Raw genomic sequence first — 14,242 nt, forward strand, 5'->3', positions numbered from 1 at the left:
TCTTATTTTAGCTAAATGGGTTATATATTGTTATTTATTATGGAAGCTTCTGGAAAATGTTCCATATGCATTTCGTTTTTTAAAAAAAATAATGTGGTATTGTAATTTACTGGATCCTTCTGCTCATTGGAAGGAGTTCTCCACTCCCAGAAGGAATCCGATCCCTTGGGACAAATCCAACCCATTATCGTTGAACATAATCACTAGATGATTACAATACTTGATCCAACCTAATCCATTATCTAGAATTGCTCGGTACGTTCCCAAGATAGACAGGAAATATTCCAAAAATAATAATAATTATAATTGGTTGTTCTTCTGTGCTCCGTTTTCCCATGTATTCTCCAACCTAGATGACAGTTCATGTATAGGAATAATCAGGTGATGTGATGAATCTGGAGAATGACAAATCATGGCAGATGAATTTTCTGTTATTTGAGACACCTCGCATCAATTCCTGCATCTGTGTATTGGGGCGGGGGGGGGGGTTGTATCTTAATTGCCCTTAGATTCCATACACACTCCATTTCCTTGCCAGAATTTAGTATTTATTCTCTGTGTTTTAGGGTGGTTGCAACATCTATTATGGTAGCAATTTTACTTCTCTGTTTCATATATCAGCACTTTATGTTTGTTGTGGCCGATAGTTCTATTCAACATGTTATTGGCATAATGAAAGTTCCATAATGCAAGCTATAATGTCATTAATGCCTAGAGAGGCTTTACGTTTTAGTCTGCAAGGAATAGTAAAGCCCTTCCAGACTATGTTAATCCATAGACATAGTGAATCTTACAATGCGTAACTTTCTGATAGGTGTTTTCCACATTCGTTGACATATGTGACTTATTCCTTCTTTTTTTCTTAGCAGTCCATGCGCTAGTTTGAGAATCGCATTGATAGAGTTGCCAGTCCCTCTTCACCACCGGCGGGAGGTTTGGGGGCGGAGCCTGAGGAGGGTGGGGTTTGGGGAGGGGTGGTACTTCAATGCCATAGAGTCCAATGCCCAAAGCGGCCATTTTCTCCAGCGGAACTGATCTCTGTCGGCTGGGGATCAGTTGTAATAGCAGGAGATCTTCTGTTAGTACCTGGAGATTGGCAACCCCACACATTGAGTATGGGGGTTCTGTACGTTTTCCTTACCTCCGCATTTTTCCAGTTACTATGTTGGTTTATTTTCTTACAGAAGTGCCTTTATAAAAATCAGAAATTTTTGAGCGAGGGTGCTGCTGTCATTGGTGGTATGATAGCGCCAACCCTCCTTCTTTCTTTTCTTTTCTTGTGGCAGATGCGATATATTGATACATCAATATGCTACCAGAAGAATGGTGAGGCATGCACATGAGGGAGAATCACCATATTGTCCCTGTGGGAAAATGTGGAAAAATGCCCTCTGCTGAAAGGTTCACCCCAATATTTGGACACTTGGGGCGGCAAACCGGCTTTAAAAAGTTTTCCTATTGACAAACGGCAGGCAAATGGACAGGGGTCAATCATTCACCCATCTAGTCAATTGCTTCCAAGCAGTCAGTACTTAATATTTAGTCATGTAAATATCTCTAGCCCTGACCTGGATAGCCCAGGCTAGCTGGATCTAGTTAAATTAAATTTAATAGTTAAATAATTAAATTTAAATAATTACATTTAATAGTTAAATAGTTAAATGGTGGAACTCCCTGACCCCCAGGGTGTGGTGATGGCTGCCAATTTGGAAGGCTTTAAGAAGGGAGTGGACATGTTCATGGAGGATAGGGCTATCCATGGCTACTACTCAAAATGTATACTAGTCATGATTAGGGCTGCCAGGTCCCTCTTCAACACCGGTGGGAGGTTTGGGGCGGAGCCTGAGAGGGGCGGGGTTTGGGGAGAGGAGGGACTTCAATGCCATAGAGTCCAATGGCCAAAGCGGCCATTTTCTCCAGGTGAACTGATCTCTATCGGCTGGAGATCAGTTGTAATAGCAGGCAATCTCCAGCCGCTACCTGGAGGTTGGCAACTCTGGCCATGATGCATACCTAGTCTCAACAGTATCTGGGGATCATGCCTATTATATTAGGTGCTGTGAAACACAGGCAGGACGCTGCTGCTGCACACGTCTTGTTTGTGGGCTTCCTGGAGGCACCTGGTTGGCCGCTGTGTGAACAGACTGCTGGACTTGATGGGCCTGGGTCTGATCCAGCAGGGCTTTTCTTATGTTCTTATCTCATCAGACCTCAGGAGCTAAGTAGGGTCGGTCCTGGTTAGTAATTGGATGGGAGGCCACTAAGGGCATCTATGCCGAGGCAGCCAATGGAAAACCACCTCCGTTAGTCTCTTGCCTTGAGAACACTATTGGTTGCAACACATCAGCGGCGACTTAACGGCACTTTACACACACACATATTCTGTCACAAACCCTTTAAATCTGAGAACTTTAAAACAAGGTTGTTTTTTTAAACCAGCACACACTCACTTGCGGTCCCAGCCTTAACTAACCAAGAGTCAGATATCAACATATGTAGAAGAGTGATGGATTTATACAGCTGACAGGCTTTCAGACTTCTATTAAATTTGTCTCAATCTCTTTGCAATAGCACACAAAAACAGCTTTGGCTTCTTGCTATAAACTGCCCCCCCCCCCATGCTTTATAATTCATTATGGGCATAGTTGTGATCTGTTTTTCTCTTTGTTATTTATGGCAGCTTTTATTGTCTTGGGATGATTTATAATTCAAATTGCCCACGCAGGACCTCGGGAAAGCAAGGTTTACTGTAAATCTAACAGCAGTAAACGGACAGCATGCATAAAAACCAATTTCCATGCTAGGTTTTGGGGTTTTGTGAGTCAGTATTTTCAGGGCTGGGGGTGAGGCTCAGCATGGTGGGGGCATCTGTGGATGCCTGTAGCTTGACAGAGGGCTCACCTCTAGTCAGAGATACTTGGCCCATCACGCCCAACAAAAATGAGAAGTCTCCCAAAGGGTCTTGTGATGCCATCGGGGCTCTGGAGGAGGGGTCTCTAACCTTGTTGAACCTGTGGGTACTTCTGAAAATTTGAGTACAGGGACTGGTTGCTACAAAAAAAAAGTCTGCTATTGAGGCTGGGGTCCAACGACAGAATATCAGCAAGTTCCCAAAAACGTTAGGATCCTCCCAGCCAAGCAGTCTCCTGCAGTGGAAGCAACTATACCCAAACAGGTGCTCCCTGCAGACACAAAGGTAGGATTCCCAGCTCCAGATTAGGAAATACCTGGAGATTTTGGGGGTGGAACTCCACTACACCACACTGGCTATCTAAGATGGTTAAAAGGAGTCTCTTCCAACCTCAGAAGACTGTGCTCTAAGGGTGCTATACTCAAGCTCCCCCTGGCTAAGGAAGGGATAGGGCTGCCAGGTCCCCCCTCTCCTCCGGCGGGAGGCTATGGGACTGAGGTCGGGATTGCGCATGCGACCACTTCCAGTTTACAACCAGAAGTGCTGCCTCGCGAGGGGCCTTATACCTCTTAGTTTGAGAGGTAAAGCGGCCCTTTACCACTCAAACAAAGAGTTTGAGTGATATAAGGCCCCTCTCGAAGCGGAACTTCCGGTTCTAAACTGGAAGTGATGCACGCGGTATGCACGCGCGCATGCACGTTTGCCCGCCGACCCTCAGGTGGTCGGCGGACAGAGGGGTGAATTACCGGGGGCTTGCCCACCACCACCGGGCACCTGGCAACCCAAGGAAGGAAGGAAGGAAGGAAAGAAGGAAAGAAGGAAAGAAGGAAAGAAGGAAAGAAGGAAATACATCTTGGAGCAGGCATAACTAACAGCCCATTCCTCAAAGCCTCAGTGGCCGGGGATGGCGTGGTCAAGGTGCTGCCGCATCCCCTCCACAGAGGTTTCACGGCTGCAATGGTAGGGTTGCCAACCTCCAGGTACTAGCTGAAGATCTCCTGCTATTCCAGCTGATCTCCAGCAGACAGAGATCAGTTCCCCTGGAAAAAATAGCCACTTGGGCAATTGGAGTCTATGGCATTGAAATCCCTCCCCTCTCCAAACTCCGCCCTCCTCAAGTCCCCCCCCCCAAACCCTCCCACTGGTTGCTAAGAGGGGCCTGGCAACCCTAAGCAATGGGAGGGGGAAATGGCTGGTTTTTTAAAATAAAATCAGAAAATGGGGAAGGGAAGCCCCATAGAAAATAGTGATGCTGGACCAGCAAAACGTTGGCGTGGCAATGACATAGCATAAGGGGGCATTCCCAGGCTGAGAGGGGTCAGGAAGCAGCCTAATGGCAGCTCCTCCTCGCACAACATCCCAAGAATGCCTCCCAGGATATCTGCGCGGGGACTTGCGCTAGCAGAATGCCGGCGGGAGGCTGCACCAGCGTCCGAGGGCCACACTGCTGCCCCGGTCCAGGGGAACCGATGTAAGTGCCCCAACGTAGGTGTCCATGCCAGTTTGCATTGCGCAAGTGGCACAGACACCGGCATAGGGGTCACATTGCCTCCTAAGCCCATTCGGCCCCCAACCTCAGGAATGGGCTGTAAGTGAAAGTGTGATGTATTGGTCAAGCAAACAATGGGTTTATTTTCATTAGCCTTTGGTCATAACAGAAAAAAGGCACAAACTAGGAGCACAAACACAAAAACAGAAGTAGAGCAATGGGTTAGTTTTCATCATCACCATAAAAAAAGATTGACAACATGGGATTTGAGCAAAGCAACTAGGGTTGCCAGGTCCCTCTTTGCCATCGGCAGGAGGACTTTGGGGTGGAGCCTGAGGAGGGGGGGGGTTTGGGGAGTGACTTCAATGCCATAGAGTTCAGTTGCCCAAGCAGCCATTTTCTCCAGGTGAACTGATCTCTATCGGCTGGAGTTCATTTGTAATAGCAGGAGATCTCCAGCTAGTACCTGGAGGTGGGCAACCCTACCTAGATCAATAAATAAACCTGTCCGTCAAGTCGCTGTCTAGGAAAAGGCAACGTAACAGAGTCCTCCACCCTTTGGTTGGCAGCAACTGATGTGTTTGCATGCAATACCGCAGAACTGTAGCCCCTCCCTATGTTAGAAGCATGTCTCAAGGTGTGTTTTTTTCCCCATCTGTGAAATGTTGGAAGATGTGCTAATGCAAAAAAAATAAATAACTAAAAAAAAAATCAAAGAATGGGTGGGTGAGTGGGAATAGCATTGGGGGGATACATTTAAAAAAAGCAAAGCATATCACGGGTTAAAATAATACGCAGTCCTCCTGTATTTTTACCCATCCCGCCGTGTTGTGATCCATAAAAATCACCCGGAACGTTTGGCTCCTTTCTTCTCTGCCCGCGGAGCCAATTGCTTTGATTGCAGCGATACGCGATTGCCGGAATGACTTGCCCTTGCCTGCGTCGCAAATGGAACATGCTAATAGAACTTATCACATTACCCGATGCCGAAGTGCCATAGCTCATTACTTTAAGATAAAAGGATATCATTGCGGACGGGAAGCAGGATTGACTTTCGGAGGCCCGACTTGATGATGATTTAATCAACTGCTCTCTTTTCACTTCTCATCTCTGCGCCTGTCGGTTTCCCAGGTGCTGTTAAATGAGACACTCAGAACCGGGGAGCGCGGGGAGAGAAATTGCTGTCATTACTCCTCAAGAAAGGAGGGTATGCAAATCCTCGACAGACAGATTGCGTTCGTAATGGGCCTAGTAAAATACAAGGAGCACGCTTGACAGGTGAGGGCAAGTTATTTGTACACCCTTAAAGGGAAGCAGCCGTCCTCGTTTAGAAATGGTGCTGGAGAGGAAGGGAAGAGCTACCCTTAAAGCTGGCCCTGGCTGACGGGGAGCCTGCAGGGTGTACTACAAGATAACACTCTGGTGGATCTACCACCAGGGAATGCCCGGCAACCTCCTGCGGTTCACACCAGCCAAGCAGGAGAGGCTGAGACTCAGCGGCAGAGCACATGCTTTATAGGCAGGAGGTCTCCGGTCCTCTGCTGTGGCCAGGCGAGTTTCGTAAACCTTTGGAACTCGCCAGCTTTCTAGTCACCTCTGCCAAAGTCAAGGCCCCTCGATTCAGGTATCTTTCTACTGCATTTTTGTCCTGTCATTCCCCTTAGGAGCTCAAGGCAGAGTAGGGTTACCAAGTCCCTCATCACCACTGGCGGGAGGATTTTGGGGCGGAGCCTGAGGAGGGTGGGATTTGGGGAGGGGAGGGACTTCAATGCTATAGAGTCCAATTGCCAAAGCGGCCATTTTCTCCAGGTGAACTGATCTCTACCGGCTGGAGATCAGTTGTAATAGCAGATCTCCAGATTGTACCCAGAGGTTGGCAACCCTACGACAGAGCAGTAGAAGAAGAAGAGTTGGCTTTCATTTTTCTCTACCTTTTTAAAGAGACTCAAACCGGCTTACAATCGCCTTCCTTTTCCCTCCCCACAACAGACAGCTTGTGAGGTAGGGGGAGCTGAGAGAGTTCAGAGAGAACTGGTCCTAGCCCAAGGTCGCCCAGCAGGCTTTATGTGGAGGAGTGGGGAAACCAACCCGGTTCTCCAGAGAAGAGTCCACCACTCTTAACCACCGTTCTTAACCACTACCACCCGCTTGATCTCATTCTAAGAACATCCTTAAATTCTGAAGTTGTTACTTGAGGCACCAGTCTGCAGGTGGCTTTGCATCTTGGCTTGGTTTCCTAGTCATGTGAGACATCAGGCTTGGTCTACCCAGCAAGATTGAAGAATCCCTGCAATATGGATATCCACAGAAAGGATTTCCGTTGCATTTTACCGTTGTGTTCACAGATTTTTTTTAAAGAAAATAGCAATAGGCTCAAGGCACAAACCTTTCAACAGTTTGTCTGATTTGGTCCTCAGAGTAAGCAGTTAACATTACCGAACCTCTTTGTAAACAGCGCAAGTCTTTGGGTACCTTCTCTGCTGAACAACATGTTCAGCATCTCATTTAATGTTCGAAGCCAGATGAGAACATCTGGAGGGAATACAGCTCAATTAATAATACACCCAAACCTATGAGCCGGACAAATTCTGCACTGTATTCTATGTCGGTATGTTTGAGCCATGTGGTACAAAGGTAGCTCTGTCCCCCTTTTTGTGTGCCAATTTTAACGGTGGAGCTGCAATATAACTGGCATTTTTGTTACTAATAGCCCACCCTGCCTGGGATAGGTCATAGCAAAAAAAAGACACATTACTTTCATAATAGAAGTAGAAGAATTGGTTTTTATACCCAATTTTCTCTACCTTTATAGAGTCTCAAACCAGCTTACAATTGCCTTCCCTCCCCCTCCCCACAACAGACACCTTGTGAGATAGGTGGAGCTGAGAGAGTTCGGAGTGAACTGTGACTAGTCCAAGGTCACCCAGCAGGCTGCATGTGGAGGAGCGGGGAATCAAACCCAGTTCTCCAGATTAGAGTCCACCACTCCTAACCGCTACACCACACTGGCATGTGTGTGATACATAGCGTTCTTGCATTATGCCACAAGATATTGAACAATCCCTGGCAAGGTGTCTCTGTGGAATCTCAGTCTAAAATGGGTTAGAAAACTTGTCATTGGAAACTGTCAGCTGCAGTGACCTGTCAAAACGCGATGCGAGATGAATTCAGCCCATCAACATATACCAAGTCATAGTATCAAGTCCATGTGTTTTCTACCCTTCTTGGTATTGGCTTTCTAGGTCTCAAGCAGACCAATATCTTTCCAAATACCATAATCCATGAAGCAGAGATTCCCAGGTTTGAATTTAGGACCTTCTGCATGCAAAGCTGGCACTTCACTGCTGAGCTGAGGTTCCTTTTCCAAAATAAAAGAGGAGTGGAAAAGTGATGACCTTCTCACTGCGTATTAGGATAAGTGCATTATGGGATGACAAATAAGTGCCTAAAAGAGTAAAGAATTCTGCCCGCCAATTTTTCTGCCTATGGGTCTATTAGGGTTGTGCATATCGATATACCTGAACCAAAAATAAACCCAAAATTAGCCGTTTCAGCAATATTCGGGTTTTGGGCAGACCAAATACCAAAACTTGGGAATCTGCCCGAAGACTGTGCTGAGATGCACGGCTCTGTGCTTTGTCCCATTTTTCTAGCTTTTGACTGGTTTTGTTAGGGGTCATGTAATCAGAGCCAACTTGGTCTGACCAACCAGGCGGTGGGCTGATTTGCACTTAAAAGATGGGGCTCACCCAGTTTCTTTTGGAGGGATAAACTCTCCAACTAAAAAATAGCCACTTCTGAAGCCACATATTGGGCTTCTGAAGAAGACTCCTCACCCACGCGGTTGAGCAGTCTCCTTCACAAGAGCTGCCTTGGTCATGACTTGTTTAGAAAGAAGTACAGGATGCCAAGCATGATATTGACACACTACAATTATATTAATTCCAAAACTACACACCAAAACCTATATACCATACACATAAGATCTGAGGATGGGAACTCCTCAAAGCAAAGGATGGATATCCAATTTCACAGTCCATGTATAGTCCATAAATGTAAATCCTCAAAAGCAAAGTGTATCTTGAATGTTCCAAACAACGATGGTCAGTTCCAATTCCAGACAACTTCCATATGAAATGGTAAGTATCTACACCCTCCAACTAAAAAATGGCCGCTTCTAAAGCTACATATTGGGCTTCTGAAGAAGACTCCTCACCCACGCTGATGAGCAATCTCCTTCACAAGAGCTGCCTTGGTCATGACTTCGGCTGGCTCCGATATCACAGGCCCCCTCCTTCATGAAAACCTGCTTTCAAAAAGAAGGTCGCCCTGAGTAGAGGGCAGGATCTAGCAACACTCTTAACATCTTAAGGAACTCAGCTAAAGATAACTGAACCCCATCAAAAGTAGGAGTGTTATACCCTCTTGGACCTTTACCTGACCAACCAGCATCACCTCCATCTTGTCTAGATTGAACTTCAACTTGTTCTTCATCAGCCACTTGACCATAAGTGGCAGACGGTGGCTCAGAACAGACATGGCAGGCTCTAGTGGCTCAGATAAGGAGTTGTGTGATTGAAGGCAATCAGCATATTGACCTAGACTTGCATGTGCCACAGGATCTAATGGTAGGGTTGCCAGCTCCTGGTTGGGAAATACCTGCGGTCATGCGGTAATAGCAAGAGATCTCCAGCCGCCACCTGGAGGCTGGCAACTCTGTCTAGTGGTATAAGTCTGTGCACCTACATAAACACGCAAGCAGGTTGGTTCTGTTTTAAAAGAACAACTCGGCCGATATGTTGTTTTTTGAGCTGAGTGATTCTTTGCCATTGTGGGTTCTGACCCTTCTGGAGATGGTTGTATTATTTCTTTCAGGTCCGTGGCATCTGAGAGAGGAGCCAGGGCGGGTGAGCGTTAGGCGTCGTTGGCCGATTGTGTTTATTGCCGCTGCATAATTTATGTGCTGGAGGATCTTTTGACTGTCATTCATCTCTGCCAGAAGCTGGCATTGTGGGCTCTGGGGGACTGAGCTGTAAATTAGATGGCCTGTATGTGCTGAGAGATCGGCATAGTCCTCGGGTCAGTAGGGGAATTGAATGGCACGAGAAAGGGAACTTGTTTTCTCGCCGAGCCGTGGAGGGGGGGCTGTGGCTTGGTTGGCCTTTCCATGGCAGCCTCTGAGCCTGGCCAAATCCTGGCGCTGTCAGTCAATGGGCAAGGGAGCCAGAGCATATCTGTGTGCACGCAGAGTCTCTCTCTCTTTCTCTCTCTCTCTCTCTTTTAATCGGCTTGGCACCTGTTCCAGTTCCATAATGGAGACCAGTCGGTCCCGGTCCTTTGCCATATGCTTAGCTCTAGAGACGAGGTGCTGTTGGGTATAGCAGTAAACGCTTTGATGGAGGAATTAAGTGGACCTTGAAATTAGAACTGGACTGTCAGAAGAGGCAGGAAGGCATAATACTTTGGCAACGGGCATAATGGGTCCTGGGGAGGAGATGCTGGAAGTGCGCTCTGCAGAGTTACTGCAGTGCAGGGAAACATTGCACGGGGAAATTCAGATTGCGTTGATTACCTTCACAGTGAGAAGTAATGAGTTATGGGCTGGGCGGGCAGCAGAGAGCCATACAAAGGCCCGCTCTTCTCCCTCCCCCCTCCCCAGTCAACGGTCCTGCAGAAAACGGATTCGTAAATGTCTACAAGCTGCTAAAAAGGATTTGCCGACATTATGTGGCTGGTGGTCATTTCTGTATAATTGATGACTGCTTGCTGCCTGGGTACCTAGCACGTCATGGGCTCCTAGGGTTGCCAACCTCCAGGTGGTAATTACAAATCAAACAACAACACGAAGGCTCTTATATTAGGGTTGCCAACTGCCAGCTAGTAGTAGGCGATCTCCTGCTCATTCAACTGATCTCCAGCTGATAGAGATCAGATCACCTGGAGAAAAATGGCCGCTTTGGCAATTGGACAAATGGCATTGAAGTCCCTCCCCTCCCCAAACCCCGCCCTCTTCAGGCTCCACCCCCAAAATCTCCCACAGGTTAAGAAGAGGAACCTGGCAACCCTATCTTATATACTTCAATATCTATTAACCAAAACACTATGCAACCGTATTCCTCTATATTATTATTCATTACTATATTCACATTCACAAAAACAAGACCATGAATTTTCTCTCCTTTAAAAACATTTTTGCATGCCCAAGTATATACATTCTGTTGGCTTTGAATGGCGTCAAGCCTGGGGGAAGGACTGTTCTATTATCCGCCCGGACTCTATTTGGAATGTTTATACAGTACTTGGGCATGCAAAAAAGTTTAAAAAGGAGAGGATATTCATGGTTTTGTTTTTGTGAATGTGAATATAGTAATGTATAATAATATAGAGGAATACAGTTGTATAGTGTTTGGGTTAACAGATATTGAAGTATATAAGAGCCTACGTGTTGTTGTTTGATTTGTAATTATCATATATTTGCAGCACTTCTTTTTGTTACATTGACTAACCTCCAGGTGGTGGCAGGCAATCTCCTGCTCCAGCCAATAGAGATCAGTTTACCTGGAGAAAATGGCCGCTTTGGCAATTGGACTGTATGGCATTGAAGTCCCTCCCCTCCCCAAAGCCCTCTCTCCTGCCCCAAAAACCTCCCACCACTCTTAACCACTACACCAGCATGGAGCGGTGGATTCTGATCTGGAGAACCGGCTTTGATTCCCCTCTCCTCCACATGAGCGGCGGATGCTAATCTGGTGAACTTGGTTTGTTTCCCCACTCTTACACACGAAGCCAGCTGGGTGACCTTGGGCTAGTTGCAGCTCTCTTAGAGCTCTCTCAGCCTCACCTACCTCACAGGGTGTCTGTTGTGGGGAGGGGAAGAGAAGGGAAGGTGATTGTAAGCTGGTTTGAGTCTCCCTTAAGTGGTAGAGAAAGTAATCAGTTCCATCCTTTCTAAATGCTCAGGGACTGACTGATGGTTTGTTCAAAAACCTTTCCTGGTATAGACATCAAGCTGATGGGTTGGTAGTTACCCGGATCCTCCTTTTTCACCTTCTTGAAGCTGGGGACCTCCAGGTGTTTGCTGGATGTGCAATGCATTCCAACAACAAGGAGGGAGGCTGGGAGGACCTGGTCGCCTTAGTTGTGGTTGCCCCTATGGCTACCCTCAAGCTGGCTGGACCCTTCAGTGCTGCTAGCCCATGGGAGACACTTGGCTCAGCTAACGTCTCTGTCATTGCCCCTTTCTTTCTTTCTTTCTTTCTTTCTTTCTTTCTTTCTTTCTTTCTTTCTTTCTTTCTTTCTTTCTTTCTTTCTTTCTTTCTTTCTTCCTTCCTTCCTTCCTTCCTTCCTTCCTTCCTTCCTTCCTTCCTTCCTTCCTTCCTTCCTTCCTTCCTTCCTTCCTTCCTTCCTTCCTTCCTTCCTCAGCCCTCCTTCTCTTTCGTCATGTATTTTCCCCATTTTCCTGGTCTGTCTGTAATTTATTCAAATAGCCTCATTTCCTTTGTTCTTAATAATACCCATAGTATCTCCGTCTTTTACAATATGACCATTACTGAGTGTTAAAAAGAGCTATCAATAATTTTTAAGTATACTGGTCACAAAACAAGTTCCAAACAATAGGAATCCTCTTCTAAGAGTTGGGTGTGAAAATTCTCCCTTTCGACATCCCACCGGCTTTCAGGCAAGCTCAGGGATCACTTCCTTTTTTCTACTCCGTGGCTGGGAACTCCTTGTTTATGCACACATCGCCTCAAGGCGCACTTTGCTCCTGGCATCTTTGGCCTCTCTTTTCATTGGCTTTTTTAAAAAAAATGTTTCCCCATTTACTAACCATTCTGGCAGCCTCAAGTTCCCTTTCATTCATCCTGTTCCCCTTTCTTGTCGGAAGGATTGAGCCACCTGGGCATCATGTTAGAAGATTTTCAAGAAAAGCTAGCTGTCATTTTTGAACGGGGAAAAAAACCTTGGCTAACACAGGGAGGCTGCTCCTCTTTTACGGCCATTTCCTTGCTTGCTTCCTACTTCTCACTGGACCCCTGGAGAAAGGAGACATCTCTTCAACAGTTCAATACAACAGACTCTAAAAGTCCTTTGAAGTGCATTTGGTAACGGTTCTCTCGTCCCCGGGAAGGCTATTTCCCATGCTGCAGTTGGGTTTTAGCGTTGTGTAATAGTTAAGAGTGTTGGAGGAAGATCTGGGAGACCCCAATCCCTACTGTGCCATGGTGACACTAGACCAGTCATTCTCTGCTTGTTTAACCTACCTCACAGAGTCGTTGTGACAATAAAATGGAGGAGGAGAGAATGGGAATGCTTTGAGCCCCAAATGAAGAAAAACACAGGGTATAAATACCTTATTTTTTTTTAAAAGTATTTATACTCTGCTTCTCTAGAAAATAGTTCAGAGGGTTAATCCCCCTGTGTGTGTGTGTGTGTGTGTGTGTGTGTGTGTGTGTTAAGTGCCGTCAAGTCGCTTCCGACTCATGGCGACCCTATGAATCAATGTCCTCCAAAATGTCCTGTCTTTGACAGCCTTGCTCAGATCTTGCAAATTGAGGGCTGTGGCTTCCTTTATTGAGTCAATCCATCTCTTGTTGGGTCGTCTTCTTCTTTTCCTGTCTTCAACTTTTGCTAGCATGACTGTCTTTTCCAGTGATTCTTCTCATAATGTGACCAAAGTACAACATTCCCAGTTTAGTCATTTTAGCTTCTAGGGTCAGTTCAGGCTTGATTTGATCTATAACCCACTGATTTGTTTTTTGGGTAGTCCACAGTATCCCCCATTAGAAAAACAACAACAATAAAAAAATCAATGTTAATGTTAAATGTTAAAAAAATGCATAAATAAATAAAACAAAAATCATTTGGTCCAACTTCTTTGCAGCTTTCACATGTCACTGTCGTTGCACAACAGCTGTCGTTCACAACTGGGTTGTCTTGTCCGCATGGGGAAAGGTAGTGGCAAATGATTGCTGGCTTAAAGAGTCCGTTGTCTCCAGGGGAACTGACCTCTGTTACCTGGAGACCACTTGCAGTTATAAGAGATCTTCAGCACATTATTCCCGACTTAAAGATGGGGTCTGCAAATTAGATGCCCTGATGGACAGAACACAGATTCTGAAATCAGGAACTGCTCCTTGGTTTAAACTTTTCAAAACTGACCATCTTAGAGCTTCTTATCTAGCCCATATACCAAATCCAAAGCTTAGAGCAGCCTTTACGTCCCCAATGGGTTTCAAACAATGCCAACAGTTGTATTGACCAGGCGTTATTGCCGAATCCCAAAAGATCAACTTTTTTGCATCCGTGGAACGTCTGCTCTGGAGGACTTATACCACTACTTACTTGAATGCCCTCTGTACGTAGAACCCAGGGCTAAATTTCTTTCCGGGTTGGATTCTGGCCTTAACACTTGTCCTTGTGCTGAGAAATTAGTATTTTTGTTAAAAGACACCAATGGGTTTGTTTCTTATAGGACTTCCCTGTATGCTGTGGCAGCAAAGAAAATAAGGTCCAATGTGGTTGCTAAGAGAGCTGATCCTTCAAGTTGATTTTAATGGTTGCTAGGTCCCAGGAGCCTCGTGGCGCAGAGTGATAAGCTGCAGTACTGCAGTCCAAGCTCTGCTCACGACCTGAGTTCGATCCCGATGGAAGTTGGTTTCAGGTAGCCGGCTCAAGGTTGACTCAGCCGTCCATCCTTCCGAGGTCGGTAAAATGAGTACCCAGCTTGCTAGGGGTCAAGGGAAGATGACTGGGGAAGGCACTGGCAAACCACCCCAGTCTACCTAGGAAACGTCGGGATGTGACATCACCCCCTGGGTCAGAAATGACCCGGTGCTTGCACA

The sequence above is a fragment of the Euleptes europaea genome, chromosome 19, assembly GCF_029931775.1.
Source record: "Euleptes europaea isolate rEulEur1 chromosome 19, rEulEur1.hap1, whole genome shotgun sequence".
NCBI classification, from domain to species: Eukaryota; Metazoa; Chordata; class Lepidosauria; order Squamata; family Sphaerodactylidae; genus Euleptes; species Euleptes europaea.